Source organism: Emys orbicularis, chromosome 6 (assembly GCF_028017835.1).
Source record: "Emys orbicularis isolate rEmyOrb1 chromosome 6, rEmyOrb1.hap1, whole genome shotgun sequence".
NCBI classification, from domain to species: Eukaryota; Metazoa; Chordata; order Testudines; family Emydidae; genus Emys; species Emys orbicularis.
The window spans coordinates 20,764,332-20,788,672 of NC_088688.1; positions in this window are offsets into that span (position 1 = coordinate 20,764,332).

Sequence of the window (24,341 nt, forward strand, 5' to 3'; positions counted from 1 at the left end):
TCCCAGCGCTAGAGATCCTCCCCCTTCCTTTGATTGTTAAAGATCCAACTCCCAGCCACCAGCTGCCAGCGCAGGGAGAGCGGGTGTGACTGGGATCTCAGAGCAAAGACAAGGATCTGCTGGTTGCAGATGGCTTAAGAGCTGGGGCAAACAGCCAACACTAAAGTGACAGCAAAAGTTAGACTGATTTGTAAACAGGTCTCCTTTTCTTTGGAGGGATTTGAGTCCCAAATTAATTTAAACCAAAGAGATATCAAGTATTCTAAAAAGTGTGGCCAACATTTTCTATCGTGGATGTCCAAAGTTAAGCACCTACATTCATATGTAGGGACCTCAATAGGTTTTCTGACTTTCAGAGGGACTCAGCCTGGACCGCTCAGTTATGGGTGCTCAGCATCTCTGGACCTCATGCTGCTTATTTAGGCCCCGATCTTGCAAACACTTAAGAGGAAGTCGATAAATAAGTGTTTACCGATTTGGGGCTTTAGGTACCAAATTTTAGGCACTCAAGTTTGAAAAATTTAACCTTTTATTTTTATAGCCAGTGGCAAAAGAATAATTGTTTATACTAATTTATCGTCTATTGTTTTAAAAAAGAAGATTGGTGCAGAACATGGAAGAAAATTGTCTCTTTAATGATTGAATTGCGAGGTTCATGCAGTCAAGTATCAGAGGGGTAGCCGCAGCAGCGTATTATCGCCAAGGCCTAGGGCAGCAAATCTGTAGGGGCGGCAAATTTGAGCACCCACGGAAAAGCTCCCCTGCTCCAGCTCGCCTCCCGCGCAGCAGGGTCCTGTTTCTCTCCCCTCCCTCCCAGGGCCAAGAAACAGCTGTTTGGGGGGCAGGGAGGAGGGGGAACACACTGGGGGAAGAGGCGGGGTTGGGGCGGGGATTTGGGGAAGGGATCCAATAGGGGCAGGGAGGGGGCGGAGTTGGGGCAGGACTTTGGGGAAGGGGTTAGAATGGGGGCGGGGAAAGGGTGGAGTTGGGGCCGGCCGGCGGCAATTATTTCAGGGCCTAGGGGGTGGCAAAATCATTAATCCGCCACTGAGTAGCCCTGTTAGTCTGTATCCACAAAAACAACGAATCTGGTGGCACTTTAAAGACTAACAGATTTATTTGGGCATAAGCTTTTGTGGGCTAAAACCCACTTCTTCAGATGCATGGAGTGAAAATTACAGATACAGGCATAAATATATTGACACCTGACAAGAAGGGAGTTACCTTACAAGTGGAGAACCAGTTTTGATGGGGCCAATTCAATCAGGGTGTGTCCCAGGTCCTGTAGCAACTTCAGAAAAAAACCACATAAAAACAGTTCCTTTCCCCACTGACCCTTGGGGTCACCAGCTGTCTATTGCAGGCTTGTGTAAACCTTCCCCTCTTGCCCTTTTCTCCAACTTTCCTTGGAGAGGCTGAGCAGGTTTCTAGGGCTTGGTAGGTGCAGAAGGACCCATGAGTTACTCTTGCTTCCTCTGTTTGGGGTCTGTTAGTTGGTTGAGACACACCTACTGCAGTCTCTTCCAAAGCTCCTTGCTGGCCCTTTGCCTGAAGAAATCCAATAACACATCCTGTTCTGAGCTTTTTATATCCGTCTCCTCCTTTCCCAGAACACATTGCTGCCAAGCCTCCATTTGGTCTGAAATCAGTAACAGGCTTGTGTTGGACCTGGGCCTGTCTTATTCCCTAGCCAGATGTTGTGCCCAAATTAATTTTCTCCTCCAAATATTTGTCTACTCTCAACAATATATACATTTTTTGTCCATTTTCTTCTTGGTAATTTTGTCAGAGATTAATGTATGAGTTCAATCCATTGAGGTTCAGATTCATAGCAGAGATGGTGAGCTTTGTAGTTGCAAAGAGTTCCTTTAGAATTCAGTTAGTAGGTTATAGTCCAATGTCCAAATATCATATTCAGGGCGTACCAGCGTAACTCAAACTTCCCCCGATATTCATGCAGCTGATCTGTAGAAGTTGGAGGGGCATTATCTGAACCAATTTGGCCCAAAACCTAGCATTTACAAAACCGAGGATGAATAGAAATATGTTCATATTTTAAAATGGAAAGATTTTAATTTATAATAATCCTCTTGTATTGTTTGCAACCCAGACATCACAGCATTTCTCTAGAAAAGAGAGAAAACCTGAAAGTGAAATTGACTAAAAACAGTGACAGAATATACCCCTGCACACTACTGTAGTAATTTTTGTACAAGGCATGTCTTGTGAGGTATCATCTAAAAACTCATAACTTGCTGATCAATAATATCATGGCAAAATGCATGTAGCAGCAGCATTATATGTGAAGTTTTAAACATAAGCTGAGATCATGACTTATGTTTTCCAGAGAAGTCTGGGGAGTGGCCAAACCAGTTCCTCAGGCCTGGTCTACACTACGAGTTTAGGTCGACTTTAGCAGCGTTAAATCGAATTAAGCCTGGACACGTCCACACGATGAAGCCCTTTTTTTCGACTTAAAGGGCCCTTTACACCGGTTTCTTTACTCCACCTCCGACGAGGGGATTAGCGCTGAAATTGGCCTTTCTGGGTCGGATTTGGGGTAGTGTGGACGGAATTCGACGGTATTGGCCTCCGGGAGCTATCCCAGAGTGCTTTATTGTGACCGCTCTGGACAGCACTCTCAACTCAGATGCACTGACCAGGTAGACAGGAAAAGCCCCGCGAACTTTTGAATTTCATTTCGTGTTTGCTCAGCGTGGAGAGCACAGGTGACCACGCAGAGCTCATCAGCACAGGTAACCATGATGGAGTCCCAGGATCGCAAAAGAGCTCCAGCATGGACCGAACAGGAGGTATGGGATCTGCTCGCCATATGGGGAGACGAATCAGTGCTAGCTGAACTCCGTAGCAGTAAACAAAATAGCAAAATATTAGAAAAAGTCTCAAAGGCCATGAAGGACAGAGGCCATAACAGGGACGCACAGCAGTGCCGCATGAAAATTAAGGAACTAAGGCAAGCCTACCACAAAGCCAGAGAGGCAAACGGAAGGTCTGGGGTAGAGCCGCAGACATGCCGCTTCTACGCGGAGCTGCATGCCATGCTAGGGGGAGCAGCCACCACTACCCCAACCGTGTGCTTTGACTCCATCAATGGAGAATCACGCAACAGGGAAGCGGGTTCGGGGTACGAGGAAGATGATGACGGAGACAATGAAGATAGCTCACAGCAAGGAAGCGGAGAAACCGGTTTCCCCAACAGTCAGGATATCTTTATCACCCTGGACCTGGAACCAGTAACTCCCGAACTCACCCAAGGCGTGCTCCCAGACCCTGAGGGCGCACAAGGGACCTCTGGTGAGTGTACCTTTGTAAATATTACACATGATTTAAAAGCAAGCATGTTTAATGATTAATGATTAATTTGCCCTGGCAATTGCGGCCAGTACAGCTACTGGAAAAGTCTGTTAATGTGTATGGGGATGGAACGGAAATCCTCCAGGGACATCTCCAGAAAGCTCTCCTTGATGTACTCCCAAAGCCTTTGCAAAAGGTTTCTGGGGAGGGCTGCCTTATCCCGTCCGCCATGGTAGGACACTTTACCACGCCAGGCCAGTAGCACGTAGTCTGGAATCATTGCATAACAAAGCATGGCAGCGTATGGTCCCGGTGTTTGCTGGCATGCAGACAACATCCATTCTTTATCTCTCTTTGTTATCCTCAGGAGAGTGATATCATTCACGGTCACCTGGTTGAAATGGGGTGATTTTATTAAGGGGACATTCAGAGGTGCCCATTCCTGCTCAGCTGAACAGAAATATTCCCCGCTGTTAGCCACGCGGTGGGGGGGAGGGGTGAAGTGATCATCCCAGAGAATTGGGGGGGGGGGGTTAGTTGGGTTTGTGCTGCACGTTAACCCGGAAACCGCAGCCACTCCTTTTACATTGCAAACCCATTTTAAATGGCCAACCCAATGGGTGCTTGGTATGGGAAATGAGGGCGCTGCTGTTTGAAACCATTCCCACATGTTATGAAGGTTAAAAAAGCCAAAAGACTGTGGCTTACCATGGCTGCCTGCAAGCCGAATTCTGTTGCCTGGCACTGCGTGAGTGATCTCTCATACCAAACCGGCAGGCCCTCAATATAAGAGGAAAAATGCGACCTTGTAAAGAAAGCACATGTGCTGTGTAATGTGAACAGCAAAATTTAACGTGAAAGCATGTACCCATTGTTCTCTAAAATGTGTCTTTTTTAACCACCTCTCCCTTCTCCTCCACCAGCTGCAAATGTTTCTCCTTCGCAGAGGCTAGTGAAGATTAGAAGGAGAAAATGGCGGACTCGGGATGATATGTTCTCGGAGCTCCAGATGTCCTCCCACACTGACAGAGCACAGCAGAATGCGTGGAGGCAGTCAATGTCAGAGTGCAGAAAAGCACAATATGAATGAGAGGAGAGGTGGCGGGCTGAAGAGAGCAAGTGGCGGGCTGAAGAGGATAGGTGGCGTCAGCTTGCTGACAGAAGGCAAGAGTTGATGCTCCGGCTGCTGGAGCATCAAACTGATATGCTCCAGCGTATGGTTGAGCTGCAGGAAAGGCAGCAGGAGCAGAGACCGCCGCTACAGCCCCTGTGTAACCAACAGCCCTCCTCCCCAAGTTCCATAGCCTCCTCACCCAGATGCCCAAGAACATGGTGGGGGGGCCTCCGACCACCCAGCCACTCCACCCCAGATGATTGCCCAAGCATCAGAAGGCTGGCCTTCAATAAGAGTTAAAGTTTTAAAGTTTTAAACTGCAGTGTGTCCTTGTCCTTCACTCCTCTCCCACCCCTCCCAGGCTACCTTGGCAGTTATCCCCCAGTTGTGTGATGAATTACTAAAGAATGCATGACTGTGAAGTAACAATGACTTTATTGCCTCTGCAAGCGGTGCTCGAAGGGGGGAGGGGAGGGTGGTTAGCTTACAGGGAAGTAGAGTGAACCGGGGGAGGGGTAGGTCATCAAGGAGAAACAAACAGAAGTTTCACACCGTAGCCTGGCCAGTCACAAAACTGGTTTTCAAAGCTTCTCTGATGCGCACCGCACCCTGCTGTACTCTTCTAACCGCCCTGGTCTCTGGCTGCGTGTAATCAGCGGCCAGGCAATTTGCCTCAACCTCCCACCCCACCATAAATGTCTCCCCCTTACTCTCACAGATATTGTGGAGCACACAGCAAGCAGCAATAACAATGGGGATATTGGTTTCGCTGAGGTCTATCCGAGTCAGTAAACTGCGCCAGCGCGCTTTTAAACGTCCAAATGCACATTCTACCACCATTCTGCACTTGCTCAGCCTATAGTTGAACAGGTCCTGACTACTGTCCAGGCTGCCTGTGTATGGCTTCATGAGCCATGGCATTAAGGGGTAGGCTGGGTCCCCAAGGATAACTATAGGCATTTCAACATCCCCAACGGTTATTTTCTGATCCAGGAAGAAAGTCCCTTCCTCCAGCTTTTGAAACAGACCAGAGTTCCTGAAGACGCGAGCATCATGTACCTTTCCCGGCCATCCCACGTTGATGTTAGTGAAACGTCCCTTGTGATCCACCAGGGCTTGCAGCAGCATTGAAAAGTACCCTTTTCAGTTTATGTACTCGGTGGCTTGGTGCTCCGGTGAAAAGATAGGGATATGGGTTCCGTCTATCGCCCCACCACAGTTAGGGAATCCCATTGCAGCAAAGCCATCCACTATGACCTGCACGTTTCCCAGAGTCACTACCCTTGATATCAGCAGGTCTTTGATTGTGTTGGCTACTTGGATCACAGCAGCCCCCACAGTAGATTTGCCCACTCCAAATTGATTCCCGACTGACCGGTAGCTGTCTGGCGTTGCAAGCTTCCACAGGGCTATCGTCACTCGCTTCTCAACTGTGAGGGCTGCTCTCATCCTGGTATTCTGGCGCTTCAGGGCAGGGGAAAGGAAGTCACAAAGTTCCATGAAAGTGCCCTTACGCATGCAAAAGTTTTGCAGTCACTGGGAATCGTCCCACACCTGCAACACGATGCAGTCCCACCAGTCTGTGCTTGTTTCCCGGGCCCAGAATCGGTGTTCCACAGCATGAACCTGCCCCAGTAATACCATGATTTGCACATTGCTGGGGCCCGTACTTTGGGAGAAGTCTATGTCCATGTCAATTTCTTCATCACTCTCGTCGCCGCGCTGCAATCGCCTCCTCGCCTGTTTTTGCTTTGGCATGTTCTGGCTCTGCATATACTCCAGGACAATGCGCGTGGTGTTCACAGTGCTCATAATTGCTGCGGTCATCTGAGCGGGCTCCATGATCCCAGTGCTATGGTGTCTGGGCTGAAAAAAGGCGCGAAACTATTGTCTGATGGAGGGAGGGAGGGGCGAGTGACGACATGGCTTACAGGGAATTAAAATCAACAAAAGTGGCTGTGCATCAGGGAGAAACACAAACAACTGTCACATAGAATGGCCCCCCCCCAAAGATTGAACTCAAAACCCTGGGTTTAGCAGGCCATTGATTTCACGGAGGGAGGGGGAAGCAAATGAATACAGAACAAATCTGGTCCATCTATCTTTTACATCTTAGGCTGGCAGCAGACGGTGCAGCATGACTGATAGCCATCGGCATCTTCTGGGTGCTTGGCAGAAAATGGTGCATTATGACTGCTAGCCATCATCGTCAAGATGGTGCAATAGGACTGCCGGCAGGACTGAGTCTCCAGGAGACAAAACATGTCTGCCCAGGCGCCTCTGACCAAACTCACTGAGGAGTACGACGATGATGGATACCAGTCATTATACAGCATCTGCTGCTAAAAGGCCAGGAGCTGCTGCTGTATAGCAATTCAGTCCCACGTCTGCCAGCACCCAGATAGCTGATGACGGCTACCAGTCATACTGCACTGTCTACTGCCAAAAGGCAATTAGCTGCTGCTGTGTAGCAATGCAGTACCACGTCTGCCGGCACCCAGATGACATATGGTGACGCTGAGCTGAGCTGAGCTGAGCGGGCTCCATGCTTGCCATGGTATGTCGTCTGCACAGGTAACCCAGGAAAAAAGGCGTGAAACAATTGTCTGTCGTTGCTCTCACGGGGGCGGGGGGGGGCTGACGACATGTACCCAGAATCCCCCGCGACACTGTTTTTGCCTCATCAGGCATTGGGATCTCAACCCAGAATTCCAATGGGCGGCGGAGACTGCGGGAACTGTGGGATAGCTACCCACAGTGCAAAGCTCCGGAAGTCAACGCTAGCCTCGGTACTGTGGACGCGGTCCGCCGACTTAATGCACTTAGAGCATTTTATGTGGGGACACACACAATTGACTGTATAAAAACAATTTCTATAAAACCGGCTTCTATAAATTTGACCTAATTTCATAGTGTAGACATACCCTCAGAGACAAAGGGTAAGCTGATGCCTCAGCCAGGTGTAAACAAGGCTGATGGAACATTACCTGCAAAGTGGCCATCCTTTGGCAGGAAAAAGGGCAGAGGCAAAAATTTTATTGAGATGTTTAAAAAAAAAAAGTGAATGGTACAGAGCTTAAGCCTAGAAGTTTCTGAATCTACATCTTAGAAAAGAAACAGAATGCAGTTCTCTTCCACATAGACTGTCTGTCATCTTGCTCTCAGCTAGAAATGCAGTGGCCCTGGAGCTCCCAGCCCCAGAGTTCCCAGCCATCTGCCCCAGAGCTCCCAGTCACCATGGGGCTCGGGCTCGCTTATCTCCCCCATCCCTCCCAACCCCGGCTCAGGCAACAGTCGTCCTTCTGTCAGCCCTCTTCCCCCTACCCCCCATTATTTTTAGTAAAAGTCACAGATAAGTTAAGGGCTTCAGTGAATTTTTGTTTATTGCCCGTGACCTGTCCCTTAGCCTTAAGTATAACCAAGGCTGGTGAAAGCCAGAGTGTAACCCAAGTATGGCTGGGTTGGCAGGCTGCATTACACATGGACACTCCGGGTGTGGCTTGCATGCTGGAAGGCTGTTTGAGCAGCCCAGGTGGGAGCTACTTCAGCAAGGCATTGTGAGACACCCAAGGCTGCAGGGCAGGGGTGACACAGCTGTTTATTGGATTCTAGTCTGGCATGTCACAGGCCCCAGGCCTGCAGAGAGCTAAACAATTAATAACTTGACTCACATGAACAGAGTCATTGAAGTCAATAGTAGATAATGTTTTCACCCCTCAGCTCACAGAGAGCCAGAAGTAAAGCGTATGCAAAGAAAGCAGTGGGGCCTCGAGTTCAGTGAAACTCAGCAGGACTTGGGTTCTGTTCCCAGCTCTGCCACTAGTCTGTTGGGTGACCTTGGGCAAGTCACTTCATCTCTCTCTGCCTATGTCACCAACTGTAAAATGGTACTCATCTCCTTTGTAAAACACTTTGAGATCCATGGATGATGATATTCTCACTGAATTTACTTAAGTGTTTGCAAAATTGTGGCCTAAAAGCAAAGCTAACTAGTCAAATTTTCAATGTGCTAGGTGAAAGAACGGCAAAACTCAGCAAACAGCATAAAGCAAATTAGAATTTGGATCCTGTAAACAATTAATACTGAGTGCAGTAGTTGCTGCAGTGAACACCATTAAAGTCCTACAATCTGCACAATCAAGCCATAGACCTTTTAATTCTTTCAGTTTTGATAAGTTAAATCATTATCAGACATTTTAAACCAGGGGTAAGCAACCTATGGCGCGCATGCCGAAGGCGGCACCCGAGCTGATTTTCAGTGGCACTCACACTGCCCGGGTCCTGGCCACCGGTCCGGGGGGCTCTGCATTTTAATTTAATTTTAAATGAAGTTTCTTAAACAGTTTAAAAACCTTATTTACTTTACATACAACAATAGTTTAGTTATATATTATAGACTTATAGAAAGAGATCTTCTAAAAACGTTAAAATGTATTACTGGCACGCGAAACCTTAAATTAGAGTGATAAATGAAGACTCGGCACACCACTTCTGAAAGGTTGCCAACCCCTGTTTTAAACCATTATTTTAATTCAGATGTATATGCTATCTTTCCTCAGTTTGATGCTTTAAGCAAATTTATCACCATTCAATCAATTTATCAACAGGGGTAAATGCATGAACTTACTTTCTCCCTAAATTGTCCTTATTAATGGCTTTTTAAATGTTGTGACCTTATAGGACTTTTATGTCCCCTCAATCTATATGCAAGGCACGTACTGCTGAGGGTGTTGCACACAAAATGCAGTATAAGATGCTAATTATGTACACAGGAGTCTGCTACCTATAGATAATTGTTGTTGTGCAAAAGGCACCAGTTTCCACACTATGGGTCATTGATTGCTCCCTGTCTATGTAACTCCAAATGCTGTTCTTCTCCATAAAATGATTGGGTTATGACTGTTCAGACAATTTTTTAAAAACTGACCGTCTGATATATCTCTAAGGTCTTTACAATAATTGATGTAAGAGTTATTGCATTTCATTTTTCCCTTTTATATTTGTAATATCAACACAGCTGTATGTTTATTATGTGGCTGACATGGTCATACACATGGATCCAGAAATCCATCTGCTCTGCCTGATCCCAGACAGGGAAAATAAAAGACCTTGTCCAGACTAGGAAAAAAGTTGAGTTATATGGCCTAGGCTAAAATGGAGTAAAAGGAGTTAAACCGTGTTTAGATTTGTGGTAAGTGGGGTTTTCAGTCCAGTTAAACTAGCTTGACTGAGCTAACTAAATTGAAAAAAGCATCTCTTTTCTTAGATTACACAAGACCAAAAAGACATCACAAAAGGGCATGGATATCAACAAATACACTAGACAACTCTACTCCTGGGGGAATTTTTGTGTGTGTCTGTATTGTTCCAGGTATTGTATTTCACTTGCTGACGGGTATTTTGAAATAAATTACCAAAATAATTGAAACCGGCATGATTATGTAGTGTTATTTTGACAAATAAAATTTGCAGAATTTTAGAATATTGTGTGCAGAATTTTTAATTTTTTGGCACCGAATTTTTAAATTTTTGGTGCAGAATTTTTAAATTTTTGGTGCAGAATGCCACCAGGAGTAATTCCACTGAGGGTGATTAACAAGCAGTACCTAAGTCAGAGGAGGGTGCGAGGATGAAGATGGAATGGTCATGCAGAGAACTGCCACACCAAAAGAGGCACCTGCTGCTGCTAAGTCTTATGCTAAGGCGTAGTGCATTGCAAAGATGTGTACAGAACTCCACGGGGCTGCTCTACATCTGTCCAGGAGCAGCACGTCCTGAAGGGAGGCCGTGGTCGAAGCCTGGGCCTGGAGTCTCAGTAGGGGAGGCAGGCCTGATAGTTGATAGCAAAGTTTAATGCAAACCGAAGTCCATTTATAGATTCTCTTGGTGGAGATGGCCTGTCCCCCAAATCTTTCTGCTACTGCAACAAACAGTCTGGGGGACTTTCTGATGGGTCTCATTCTCTGCAGGACAAGGCTAAAGCTCGTCAGACATGTAGGGAGTGGAGTCGGTGTTCCTCTGCAGATGCATGTGGTTTTGGGAAGAAAACAGATAACTGAATGGATTGATGTGAAACTGGGAGATTACCCTTGGTAAGAATTTGGGATGCAGGCACAGGGAAACTCTGTCATCATAGCTCCAAGTTCACCAACCCTTCTCGTGGAAGTGATAACAACAAGGACGGTGACTTTCATGGAAAGGAGGGAAGAGAGCACGATGCCAGCAGTTCAAAGGGTGGTTTTGTTAGCATGGATAGAACTAGGTTCAGTCCCATTGGGGAGCGATGTGTTGGATGGGTAGGAAGATTCTGATAACACCCTTCCAAAACCTAGCAGTTAGTGGGTGTATAAAAAACCAGAGTGACCTTCCATGGAAGGGAAGGGGAATGTACCAATTGCCACCAGGTGGACTTTCAGAGACTTGATGGTGAGACCCTATAACTTCAAGGACAAAAGGTAGTCTGGGGGTAGGGGAGGAGGGTGAATCCCTGCTGATTCTGGTGAAACTCCCTTTTGTTGGGCCCAGGAAGCAAAGCATTTCCACTTTTCCTGGTAACAGTGTCTAGTCGATTCTTTCCTGCTGCTGGAGAAGATGTCTTGTACAGCTGAAGAATAGGTCCATTCCAAAGCAGATGCCCATCCTAATACCATGCTCTGAGAATGGAGCACCTGTGGATTGGGATGTCTGATGTCGCAGTTGCACTGTGTCAGCAGATCGGGGAAGGTGGTGATAGGAATTGGTGGGCAGGTTGTCATACAAAGGAGATTGGGAAACCAGAATTGTCTGGGTCAGCAGGGGATGATCAGAATGACTGTCGCTCTGTCCCATCGGATCTTGTGGAGTACCCAAAGCAGGAGCGATAGAAGAGGGAAAGCGTAGTTGATTTGGTCTGACCAGGAGAGAGGGAGAGTGTCAGTCTGAGAGTGGTAGCTGAGACCTTCCCTGGAGCAGTATGTGGTGCATTTGCTGTTTATATGGGAGGTGACTGGTCAGAATCCCCCATCAGGTGAAGATGTCATGAACTGCTGAATTATAGAGTTCCCACTCATGGTCGATCACAAAATGTCTGCTGAGCGGAAGATAGGCTGTGGACAAGAAGATCCAGTGAGTGATGCACCAATTCCAGAGACTGACTGCTTCTGTACATAAAGCGGTCGATCTCGTGCCCCTCTGTTTGTTGATGTAGAAGACAGTGGTGGTGTTGTCCAACATGGTGGGAACGGATGAAGGGGAGAAAGGATTGACATATTTTCCTTACAGCTCGAAGTTCCAGGATATTGATGTGCATCCTGGATTCTCGAGGAGACCACGTTCCCTGTGTCACATAATTGTGCATGTGCGCTCCCCAGCCAACGAGGGATGCATCGGTGATGATCCTCTTGTCCAGAGAGGAGAGGAGGAAGGGAACCCCTCCACATACGTGACATGGGTCTATCCACCACTGCAGGGTAGAATTGGGGGGCCCTATAGCATTGTGTGGGTCGTGGGCAGTGGAACTTACACTTTGGACCATAGACAACTTGTGCCTCTCCGTCCTGGGGGGCACAATCTAAAAGGGAGCGTATATGACCGCCCCACGTGTCTCCTCTGCCCAGTGACCTCCCACCTGTGCCCAGCTGGGGGCTGCCGTGCTCTCCCTGCCCCACATTACCTGCACAGGGGCGGGGGGCTCTGTCCTTATCCCAACGCGCCACACCCCACTACATTCAGCCACTCTCCCTGGCAGTTGGGCGGGGAGCGGGAGGGAGCTGCTTCTCATGCGGCTAAGCTGGCCCCCCTGGGTCGCTACTCTGTGCAGTGCAGCAGCTGCCTGAGAGAGCCTGGCTGGGGAGTGGTGGCGGTGGCAGCGGGCCGCCCCCATCCGGGCCTGCCTGCTGGAGACCGTGGCTGGGCGAGCTGGAAACATACCCGGGGGAAAGAGAGGAGGCTCCAGAGCCTGGACAGGGGGGCCAGGGCAGGGGATGGCCAGCCACCGCCGCCTCCCCAGCCAGGTTCTGCACAGAGCAGCGACCCAGAGTGGCTGGCGTGAGAGTGAGAAGTGGCTGGTCCTGCCCTCTCCACTCCCTGCCCAGGCATGGCAGCCAGGGACAGGGGCCGAGCGTGCTGGGGGACAGATGCAGTGGGAGGACAGAGCCCCTCTCCCTCCCCACCCACAACAGGCCAATCTAGGGAGAGGGCACTTGACCCCACATGTCCCCCCTATGATTCGGGGAAGTGAGTAAAGGGTGGCTCTAGAGTTCTTGAGGGTATGCAGGGAATCATCCGTCTTTTGATTAAAAAGATGGGATTCATCGAAGGGGAGGTCTTCAATAGCATTTTGCACCCCCTGAGGGAAACCGAAAGAGTGGAGCCAACATTCCCTATGTGTAACTATGGCCATAGCCGTAGCCCTGGAAGAGGTGTCTACTGTGTCCACCGCTGATTGGAGTGCTGTTCTGGCTATCAGCTTCCCTCCGCAATGAGCATCTAAAAATGAGTCCAGTCCCGCTGTGGGAGTCTATCAGCAAATTCCTCACATGTGCTGTAATTCAGGAAGTCGTATTTGGCTAGTAATGCCTGATCATTCAAAATCCTGAATTGGAGACTGGCTGAGGAAAAGACCCAAAAGGTTCAAACGCTTGCTCTTCTTGCCAGATGGGTTGGAGTGAGGGTGCTGTTGTCTGACTCGTTCAGTCATTGCTTAGACAACCAGGGAGTTCGGGGGAGGGGGTATGAGAAGAGAAACTCAGACCCCTTAGCCGGAATGTAGTAGCATCTTTCTGCCCATTTGGGGGTAAGCATGCATGTGGCTGGGGTGTGCCATACTGCCCTGGCAGGCTCAAGAATGGCATCATTAAATTAGCCAGTGCAACTCTAGTTGGTGCTTGAGGAGTAGAGGATAACCAGGAGTTTATGCTGGGCATCATGGTTTCCTCTAGGGGAATGTGTTGTTCCCCCACAACTCTGCACAGTTGCTCTTGGAACTGCCTAAAATCATCCGGAGGTGAAGGGGACACTGTAGTTGCTGCCTCATCAGGGGAAGAGGAGGGAAATCTGCCTGCACCGTCGGAGCTAAGAGGTTCCCTCCTCCATCAACGGATCCGAGTGCTGGCTAGAAGGAGCCCTTAATGGGGAGGTAGGTGAAGGTTCCCTCATGGATCAGGGCTGGTTCTGAGGGAGGGTATTGGGACCATGGTCCCCAGTACAGCCAATAGTTTGGATCTGGAGAATGTTGAGGCAGTTCCCATGGCATGGGGTACCAGAGGGTCCGTGATGGTTGGAGCAGAGGATGTTGCTGAGACCGGGATGGTCTCCGTGAGGGCACATACAGGTGGTACAACATCAATGGACCCTCTCTGGCATCCAATTCGTTGAAGGATAAGAAAACGGACTCCAGTTCCATTGGTGGTACTGTCGGGGCTGGAGGAAGGGTATAGACAGTTGGAATGGGAGGCAAGAGGTCCCACAGTGGTGGCAGATCACAAGGGGGAGAAATAGCCTCCCTAGAGGTAGAAAGGCCCTGACAGATGAAGTGATCCTGGCTCTGTTAAGGCGAATACATCCTGGGCTCAAACACAGTTCTGGATCTCCCTGGTGTCAGAGGTACCTTCTCTTTACTCGGTGTCAGTGGTGGTGCCAAGGTGAACTTCCCCGGAGTCGGTGGATCCCGCATCTTATGGGGCACCAATGTTGACAGTACCAGTGGGTCGGCGCTTGGAACCACTGGCTCCCCCTGCTTGTGGGACTTCTTGTGTCTGAGATTTTGTGCATGCCCCATTTCCATGGTTCGAATGCATGGAAGGGGCGTGCACTTCTTCGCTTTTGAGGAAGACTTATTTCCAGGCTTATGGGTATGCTTCCTTACCTCCCGACTAGGCCCTGGCATGGGGTCCATAGTGGCGATACTGCCAGTGCTGGATTTGGACTCAGTAGCAGGAGGCGTACTCCTTGCCATTTATGGCCGATGTACAAGGGGGTCCCCTGGCCTGGGTCCGAGTGAGGCCTCATGGCGACTTCCATGAGGTGCTTCCGGAGTCAGAGAGCCTGGGCTTCTCGGGTAGGGCTGGGGAAGGACTGGCAGATACTGCAGTGCACCTGGATGCAATGTGAGCTTCCCCCAAGCAGTAGAGGCACCATTGGAGTTCGTCGCTGACCGAGAAGGAGCATGGGCAGGAGGAGGCACAGAGTTTAAAGCCAGGGTCCTGAGCATAGTCCGGTACCTGCACGTGGATACGAGAACCGGGGGGGGGGGAAGAAACCCCCAATCTATCTACACTAATCACTAAAAACTACGATAAACTACAATAAAACTCTAATATTCTAAATATTAGAATATTAGATACATACATGTTTACATTACATATATTAAATACATACATGTTTACAAGTATGTATTTAAAGGTGCGCCAGAAACAAGGACACTGGAAGTTCCGATCCGGACCATGTGGCAGTAAGAAAAAACTGGAGACGTGGTCAGTCCACCCCATCCTTTATCACCTCGGATGGAAGCAAGAGGTGAACCAGGGCACGTGTGCGAGCCGAAGGACACTACTTTTAAATTTTCTGACTCCAGACGCCTAGTGCGCATGCATAAGCCCTCAGTGGAATACAATAGGGACCATCACTGGAAGAAGTAGAAGTAACCCCAATCAATGTGGTCCTCTGTCCCCCTCTAGTGGTAACTGGGCCACATCTAGAAGTTGATGAGCCTCCTACAGGCTTGGCTAACAGAGATGAATCTCTTAGTTCAGATTAGCACTGGCTCATGCTTTAAAATCCAGAAGTTCCAGGTTTGATTACTGGTAACCCACCCAGGGGAGCAATATTACATGCATAGTACAGAACTCCACAGGATTATTCAGGGGAGAAAGGACTACTTTTGTGATGAAGGGACAGGATCAGACTCCTCGTTTATTGGTAGGTACAATACAAGGCATGCATTAAAATGTATCCCAGCTCTGGTAATGGAGTATCTTATTGCAATTATAAAACATTGGTTTTAAAGAATATTAAAATAGTCAAAATAGAGTTTCCTACATTCTGATCTGTTTGTAATAACCAGAACAATTCAAAATTCAAGGCAATAGGCAGTGGATTTTACTGATGACAATAATAGTTCAGAATTCTTACACTCCATCAGATCACTCAGTTCCTCTGTCTGTTTTATAATTAAGCAATCCAATACTCCATGGTGTATTTTCTGGGGCCATTAATGCACATTTCACACACTGTCTGAGGTTTAGGCCACAGGCTAAGTTCATTCAAAGGCCCGAGGTGTGTATTAATTGACTCTGTCATGTCTTGGTGGGGGATGTATTGTATTTGGGGAAACTGGCATAAACATGCTCATATTCAAGGATATTAAACAAGGGTAAGTGTGGTGATTGTATCAGGTCAGTAAACATGCCATCCCCCAGAAAGTTCTATTGTGTCCAACAGGCCAGAACCATTAACTATTATACCATAGTTGATGTGTCTTGACTGCCCAGACATCAAAGGGCAATAAAATAATCTTAAATTCAGACAGCCAAATACACAGTGGAGACACATCAGTTGGTGTTACCCCCATCTAACTTGTCTAGGATGCACTTTTCAAATAACCAGTAAGGATCTAGCCAGGAGGTCAATTAAACTTTATCTTTTTGCTATAAAGGGGATGGATCAGAGAGTAGCCAGATTTTTTAAATTGTTAAAGAGGTTTATGATTAAAAACTTCCCATCAGAGGAGAGAGAGAGAGAAAAAAAGAGGGCAGAGCAGAGGGGCCTTCTAAGCATGAAGGATAAGCTTGAGATGAATTATCTGTGCTTTTTGTATTGCCTCAGATCGGCTCTTTATTTCACATTTCAAAATATTACTAAAACTAATGATGCCATATATCTTTCCACCATGTAACACAGTTGTTTATGGAAGGCCAAGAGAGAAAGATAGAAAACTTATGTTCAGGATGAGGCTGTCGATTTGTGTGCTGTGGATGGGGGAACCAAAGCAGTGGAGGCAGAGAAAGAGAACTAAATAGTACGGTTTAGATCGGAAATTATTTCATTTCTTTTTAAGATTTGCGTTGGTGGGTTATACAGTCTAGCAACCTTAACTCACAGTTAAGCTAATTTACTGCTTCTTGAAGTTCTCTATCCAGCCTCAGAACAGCTTTAGCAAAAGGCAGGAGTGCAAGCTCCCCTGCTACCTCATCTTAAACCTGGTCTAGTAGGACCACTGGTAGGGATGAGAGAGAGCAGGTTAATCTCTGCTTATTCAAACCTTGGCCTCTCTCCTGCCGGTGTCAGTTCTAATAGTGATTCCTGTGATGTTGAAGGCTATTCACTAGGAACTGAACTGAGACCATCGGTTCATTTCATCTAAACTGCTAAAGAGTCAATAAATGGTAATGACTTTCAATCCCTACCTCAGGTAGATATGCCCTACAGACATAAGGCTCTCAATACAGTACTATTACCAATCCTTGAAATTATCCAGTTTCACGGTTTTTTGGCTAGCATACACCTGTCTACAGGGCCGGCTCTAGCTTTTTTGCTGCCCCAAGCGGCGAAGAGGGGGGAAAAAATCCGCGATTGGCGGTACTTCAGCAGCTGCTCTCCCGCGCTGCTTCAATCTTCAGCGGCAATTCGGCGTCAGTCCTTCCCTCCGAGAGGGACTGAGGGACCCACCGCCGATTTGCTGCCGAATACCCGGACATGCCGCACCCTTCCATGGGCCGCCCCAAGCACCAGCTTGCTGTGCTGGTGCCTGGAGCTGGCCCTGCCTGTCTAAGTATTCTGTTTTCTTTCCTTAATCAATAATTATACAGTAGACTCTCTCTCAGCAAGACAGAGGTCATACTCCCATGTTTTTAAGCGTCCCGGATCTTCCCTTAATCCCTTTTTAAACAGGAGCGTCAAAGATAACTTTTCTGAAGTCCCAAGATATACCTCTTCGCTCTGCTCTCTAATGAGAACTGAAAACTATCTCCTTCTGCTCCTCCTTTTGTGTTTGCTGTCTCTTTCAGAATTCTGGCATTTCTCAAACCTCCAGTCCTGCAGCATCTATTTTCAATTGCTCTGTTGGTTTTTTAACATGGTGAGATCTAGAGCTGGCAGAAACTCAGAATGTCCGTTCCACAGGAAATTCTGATGTTTTGAAATTTGTTTTCATATCAAATTGGAAGAAAATCAACAAATTTCAAAATGTTCCATAAAATGAAATTTTCTGAAATGTTGTGTTTGGGGTCAATATAAATGTTGTTTTAATACAATCAAAATGTTTTATTCTTATTTTGATTTTTTTATTTTATATTATTTATAAATATATCATAGTGCATAATAACATAGCAAATAAAATACATTTCAAAATGAAAAGTTGTTTTGAAATGAAAAATTGAAATGCTCCATTCTGATAAGTCAAAACAGGAACATTTCAACCTCATCAAAGTGATTCTTTTCCTTTTTTTTATTCCAAAATGAAATTTCATCAAAATTGACCTGTTCCTGCAGAAAATCTCAATTTGAATGGAATGGCACTTTCCAATGGAAAAATGGTCTGCTGGAAAATTTTTGACCAGCTTTAGTGAAATTCTTTGTTGCAGCAAGACTTGATTTATACCAAGATTTTGTACGGTAGAACTATGTCAGGTAGGGTGGTGATTTGTACCAAAATAGTTATACTGGTACAACCCCTAGCATAGGATGCAGTTATACCAATATAAATATACTTATACTGGAGTAGCTTTTTCCCCTTTTGTGAATAGCTGTATATAAGCACTTTCATATGGCTATAACTGTCCACATCAGGGGAGTTGTATTTCTTTAACTATACTGGTATAGTTAAACTACAATTTCTTTTGTGTGTAGTTGAAGCCAAAGATTTACTTCCTCCAGAAACCTTTCAGTAGCATGTTCCCCCCACTGCCTCAAAGAAGTCCTTCGGGTTTCCGTAATAACTACTTGTACTGCCACCGTTTGCCTCACCATCCCCTCAGGGAGCCATACCCTCCCTGTTGCTTCTTGCTCTATATATTTGTAAAATCTTTATTGCTTGTCATCATTTCTTAAGCAATCTGCCTTTCATTGTAAATTAGAGATGGTCACAAATTGTCCATCAAAATGTTTTGATTTTTTCCCAAAGAAAAACAGGCTTTTGACAAAAATTAAAGAACAAGTAATTGTGTTTGTTAAAAAATGTCACAGGAAAAAAATTCATTTCCTGCCTATCTGTATTGTATATATTGCATTTCTTGATCCAAGTGCTCTCTCCCATTGCTATAGAGCATCTTCACCAGACGCGCTGCAGTGGTGCAGCTGTATTGCGCTGCTGCAGTGATGTACCTATATAGACATGGCCTAAGCCTCACTCATGATCTCATGATACAGTTCTCAACTGTCAGGTTTTTTTTTTCCAGCCAGGGCACAGTTTAATGTGTTTCCTGTCAAACAGGAGTTACCCCACCCTAACCAAATGCCTGGTCTACACTATGACTTTAATTCAGATTTAGCAGCGTTAAATCGAATTAACCCTGCACCCGTCCACACAACGGAGCCATTTATTTCGAAATAAAGGGCTCTTAAAATCGATTTCTGTACTCCACCCCGACGAGCGGAGTAGCGCCAAAATCAATTTTGTCATTTCGAATTAGGGTTAGTGTGGCCGCAATTCGATGGTATTGGCCTCCGGGAGCTGTCCCAGAGTGCACCATTGTGACCGCTCTGGACAGCAATCTGAACTCGCATGCACTGGCCAGGTAGACAGGAAAAGCCCCAGGAAAATTTGAATTTCATTTCCTGTTTGCCCAGCGTGGAGAGCACAGGTGACCACAGATAGCTCAGCTCATCAGCACAGGTAACCATGCAGGCTGATAATCGAAAAAGAGCACCAGCATGGACCGTACGGGAGGTACTGGATCTGATCGCTATATGGGGAGAGGATTCAGTGCTAGCAGAACTTCGTTCGAAAAGACGAAATGCCAAAACTTTTGAAAAAATCTCCAAGGGCATGATGGAGAGAGGCCACAATAGGGACTCAGATCAGTGCCGCGTGAAAGTCAAGGAGCTCAGACAAGCCTATCAAAAAACAAAGGATGCAAACGGTCGCTCCGGGTCAGAGCCGCGGACATGCCGCTTCTACGCCGAGCTGCATGCAATTCTAGGGGGGGCCGCCACCACTACCCCACCTGTGACCGTGGATTCCGGGTCGGGGATAGTCTCATCAGCTACACCTGAGGATTCTGCGGATGGGGAAGAGGAGGAGGAGGAGGAGGAGGACGAGCTTGCAGAGAGCACCCAGCACTCCGTTCTCCCCAACAGCCAGGATCTTTTTCTCAGCCTGACTGAAGTATCCTCCCAAGCCTCCCAAGCCAGTAGCCAAGACCCTGACCCCATGGAAGGGACCTCAGGTGAGTTTACCTTTTAAAATATAAAACATGGTTTAAAAGCAAGCGTTTTTTAATGATTAATTTGCCCTGAGGACTTGGGATGCATTCGCGGCCAGTACAGCTACTGGAAAAGTCTGTTAACGTGTCTGGGGATGGAGCGGAAATCCTCCAGGGACATCTCCATGAAGCTCTCCTGGAGGTACTCCAAAAGCCTTGCCACAAGGTTTCTGGGCAGTGCAGCCTTATTCCATCCTCCATGGTAGGACACTTGACCACGCCATGCTTGCAGCAAGTAATCTGGTATCATTGCCTGACAAAGCCTGGCAGCGTATGGTCCCGGTGTTTGCTGGCATTCAAGCAACATCCGTTCTTTATCTTGCTGTGTAATCCTCAGGAGAGTGATATCGCTCATGGTAACCTGGTTGAAATACGGGAACTTAATTAAGGGGACAGAGGTGGCCGTTCCTACTGGGCTGTTTGCCTGTGGCTGAAAAGAAATCCTTCCCTGCAGTTAGCCAAGCACAGGGGGGCGAATTGGCCCTGAGCTTTTTGCGTTTGGCTAGCAGGGATCTTCCCTGTTACCAGCCACGCGGTCAGGGGAGGGGTACATTGATCATCCCAGGGAATTCATGGCGGGAGAGGGGGGCGGGGGGGTTAGTTTGGTTTCTGCAGGGATCTTCCCTGATACCTGCCACGCGGTGGGGGGAGGGATAAAGCGATCATCCCAGAGAATTGGATGGGGGGGGGTTAGTTTGTTTTCTGCTGCTGAAGGTTAACAGGAAAACCGCAGCAGTCAACAGGCTTTGCTTGGTATGTGGGAAAGGAGGGCGCAGAAGCCGAAAGACAATGGCTTACCATGGCTGCCTGCAAGCTGAATTCTGTTGCCCGGACCTGCGTCTGTGATCTCTAACACCAAAGCCACAGGCACTCAATATTAAGATGGAAAATGCGACCTTGTACTGAAATCACATGTGCTATGTAATGTGAATAGTGTTTTTCACCATGAAAGAGTATAAGCATTGTTCTGTAAAATGTATCATTTTAAAAACTTCTCTCCTTTTTTTCAACCCTCCCTCCAGCAGCTGCAAATTTTTCAAGCCTCCCTCCTCCGTCCCGAAGGCTATCTCAGATAAGGCGGCGTAGAAAGAGGACGCGAGACGACATGTTCACAGAAATAATGGAATCCACCCGCAATGAAAGAGCTCATTTGAATGAGTGGAAGGACACTGTATCTAAATTTAGGAAAGATGCCAGTGAACGTGAGGTCTTGAGGGACGCTCGAGATGAGAGGTGGCAGGCTGCAACACTGGGGCTGCTGCGTGAGCAAACGGACATGCTCCGGCGTCTGGTGGAGCTTCAGGAATGGCAGCAGGATGACAGAGTGCTGCTGCAGTCGCTGTATAACCTCCCTCCCCCCTCACCATGTTCCATATCCCCCTCACCCAGACGTGTAAGAACGCGGGGGGGGGGGAGGCTCCGTGCACCCTCCCACTCCACCCCAGTGGACAGCCCAACCAAAAGGCTGTCATTATATTGAATTTGTTCAGTGGCCTTTTACTTCCCTCCTATCCTCCTCCCAAACCTCACCCAGATTACCTTCTTGGTTCTCTTCCTATGTTTATAATCACTTAATAAAGAATACATGATTTTTAAACGATAGTGACTTTATTTCCTTTGAAAGAAAGCTGGGGGAACGGGGAGGGTGGGTTGCTTACAGAGAATGAAAGAGTCAATAAAGGGGGCTGGTTTTCATGAAGGGAGAAACAAACAGAAATTTCACACTGTAGCCTGGCAGTGTCATGAAACTGGTTTTCAAAGCTTCTCTGATGCACAGCGCTTCCTGGTGTGCTCTTCTAATCGCCCTGGTGTCTGGCTGCGCGTAATCAGCAGCCAGGCGATTTGCCTCAGCCTCCCACCCTGCCATAAAGGTCTCCCCCTTACTTTCACAGAGATTGTGGAGCACACAGCAAGCAGAAATAACAATGGGGAGATTTCTTTGGCTGAGGTCAGAGCGAGTCAGTAGCGATCGCCAGCGACCTTTTAAATGGCCAAATGCACATTCTACCACCATTCTGCACTTGCTCAGCCTATAGTTGAACAGGTCCTGACTCCTGTCCAGGCTGCCTGTGTATGGCTTCATGAGCCATGGCATTAAGGGGTAGGCTGGGTCCCCAAGGATAACTATAGGCATTTCAACATCCCCAACGGTTATTTTCTGATCCAGGAAGAAAGTCTCTTCCTCCAGCTTTTGAAACAGACCAGAGTTCCTGAAGACGCGAGCATCATGTACCTTTCCCGGCCATCCCACATTGATGTTAGTGAAACGTCCCTTGTGATCCACCAGGGCTTGCAGCAGCATTGAAAAGTACCCTTTTCAGTTTATGTACTCGGTGGCTTGGTGCTCCGGTGACAAGATAGGGATATGGGTTCCGTCTATCGCCCCACCACAGTTAGGGAATCCCATTGCAGCAAAGCCATCCACTATGACCTGCACATCTCCCAGAGTCACTAGCTTTTGTAGCAGCACCTCAGTGATTGCTTTGGCTACTTGCATCACAGCAGCCCCCACAGTAGATTTGCCCACTCCAAATTGATTCCCGACTGACCGGTAGCTGTCTGGCGTTGCAAGCTTCCACAGGGCTATTGCCACTCGCTTCTCAACTGTGAGGGCTGCTCTCATCTTGGTATTCTGGCGCTTCAGGGCAGGGGAAAGCAAGTCACAAAGTTCCATGAAAGTGCCCTTACGCATGCAAAAGTTCTGCAGCCACTGGGAATCGTCCCACACCTGCAACACTATGCGGTCCCACCAGTCTGTGCTTGTTTCCCGGGCCCAGAATCGGCGTTCCATGCCTATAACCTGCCCCATTAACAGCATGATCTCCAAAGCACCGGGTCCCGCGGTTCGATGTCTATATCCTCATCACTCTCCTCGCCGCCTGGTTTTCCAGGTTCTTGTTCAGCATAAACTGCACGATAAGGCGCGAGGTATTTACAATGTTCATGACTGCTGTCTTGAGCTGAGCGGGCTCCATGCTTGCCATGGTATGGCGTCTGCACTGTTCACCCAGGAAAAAGGCGTGAAACGGTTGTCTGCCGTTGCTTCCTGGAGAGGGGGGAGGATATACCCAGAACCACCCGCGACGATGTTTTTGGCCCCATCAGGCATTGGGATCTCAACCCAGAATTCCAATGGGCGGAGGAGACTGCGGGAACTATGCGATAGCTATGGGATAGCTACCCACAGTGCAACGCTCCAGAAATCGACGCTAGCCCCGGTACATGGACGCACACCGCCAAATTAATGTGCTTAGTGTGGCCGCATACAATCGAATTTATACAATCTGTTTCCCAAATTCGAATTATATAAATTCGGATTAATCCCGTAGTGTAGACATACCCTTGGAATGTGGCTTCTCCACTAGGCAGTTAGTTCCAAAGTACATTTGGAATCTGACAGTTGAGCATTCTAAAAGTCAGGCTTAATTTTGCTTAGAAATCCTGTCAGCCGCCCCCAGCAGCTGCTCCCCTGCCAGCCTGGGAAGTGGAAGAGAGGACCCCACTGCAGCTTCCCCATCCCCCCAGGCCAGGGGAGGGTGATGAACCCTAAGAAGCAGAGGCGAAGCTGGAGGCTGCCCAGAGGCTGAAGTGAGGAGAGTGAGGGCTCATGAGGTGGGAGGGTTGTATTGATGGTGGGTTCTGAGCAGATGGGTAAGTGCTGGGAGGGTGAACAGAGGGCGGTGGGGGTCGATGGGGCAGGAGTGCTGAACTGTTGGGGTGGTGGTGATGGGGGACAGAATTAATTGCTGGGCAGGAGTCAGGCAGATGTGGGGGTGAGAGAGCTCCTGCAGCAGGGGCCAAAAAAAAATCACCTTATCTAGTACATGTGGGAAAGTGGGCGACACTAATTGTCACATGCACATGCCCCGGGAATGGGCAAGGGGAGGTCAAAAATCAAGAGACTGACCTAAAAAACACAATATAATATTTTATTAAAATGTCATGATTTTGGGGGCGGGGTCCGACTCATGATTTTTGATCCTCTTGAAGTTGGCAGTATTATGTAAGTAAACACTGGCTCTGATGTAGCTAAGTTGTCCCCCTCATGACATTAGATATATTTTTTCTCTGACTAAATTGCTTTCTTTAAGAGAGATTTAGCCTTTAAGATGTTTGGGGCTAGTTCATGAAGAAGAGCTAGAATATTCCTCCAAGTCATCAACCGGAGGACTCACTCAAAGACCCTGGGCAATGAACTGCCTATCCCCAAGAGACATTGCTGAAAGGCTGCAATTGGTAAGGTGCATCGGAGAAAGCCTGGGGACTCAGGAGTGAGGGGTGTATGTGACAGGAATAGGGGATTGCCTGTATCAGTGTCAGAGCCAGGGCTAGAATTCAGAATTAGAAGTGGGAATTCTCGGCTCACAATTGTGTGCTCAACTCAGACCACACATCTCTCTCTCTCTCTGAGTCATTCTTGTCTTCCCAGGGCCACTTTCCCATTCCTTTTTTCCCAGTTGATTTTGCTCAGTAATGCATGAATACTTCTATATTTTGTGGGATATTTGTTTATT